This window comes from Octopus bimaculoides, chromosome 11 (genome assembly GCF_001194135.2).
Source record: "Octopus bimaculoides isolate UCB-OBI-ISO-001 chromosome 11, ASM119413v2, whole genome shotgun sequence".
NCBI lineage: Eukaryota > Metazoa > Mollusca > Cephalopoda > Octopoda > Octopodidae > Octopus > Octopus bimaculoides.
Window position 1 is genome coordinate 11250028 of NC_068991.1, and position 745 is coordinate 11250772.

Sequence of the window (745 nt, forward strand, 5' to 3'; positions counted from 1 at the left end):
ATATATATATATATATATATATATATATACAAAAACATGTTTATACACATGTATGCATAACCATAAATACATACACATGTACATACATAAATTTACATACACATATGCATATATACATGCATACACAGATACTTACTATGCATACTTATTTATATATATACACCTATACATTCATAAATATACGCATATCCATCTATTTATCTATCCATACATACACGCACACATACATATATACCTACATACCTACCGACATACATTGTTACAGGCATACCTATACATACATACATACATACATACATACATACATACATACATACATCGCTTCTCGGCCTTTTGGCTAAGATCAAAATGTAGTATCTGTTCTTATCAGCTGATACGGCCCCTATTTGGGGTCATCGATATTAAACTGTTTTTTAGAACGAGGCGAAGTGTTAGGGGCTTGCTCCGCTTTTGCGACAGGTTGGCCTGGTATAGCAGTACTTCCAGGATTCAGCCCATATTCAGAAGAAAATATAGGCGTAGGAGTGGCTGTGTTGTAAGTAGCTTGCTTACCAACCACATGGTTCCGGGTTTAGTCCCACTGCGTGGCACCTTTGGCAATTGTCTCCTACTATAACATCGGGCCGACCAAAGCCTTGTGAGTGGATTTGGTAGACGGAAACGGAAAGAAGCTCGTCGTATCTATCTATCTATCTATCTATCTATCTATCTATCTATCTATCTATCTTAAAAGTGGAGGGAAGGT

At 36.8% G+C, this 745-nt stretch overlaps 1 non-coding gene across 1 annotated transcript; it reads left to right on the forward strand.

Moving 5' to 3' along the window:
• The first annotated feature begins 317 nt into the window (after positions 1 to 317).
• LOC128249130 (U2 spliceosomal RNA) lies at positions 318 to 503 on the forward strand. Its single transcript, XR_008265251.1, has one exon. It is a non-coding gene; the product is annotated as a U2 spliceosomal RNA (small nuclear RNA).
• Positions 504 to 745: the final 242 nt, after the last annotated feature.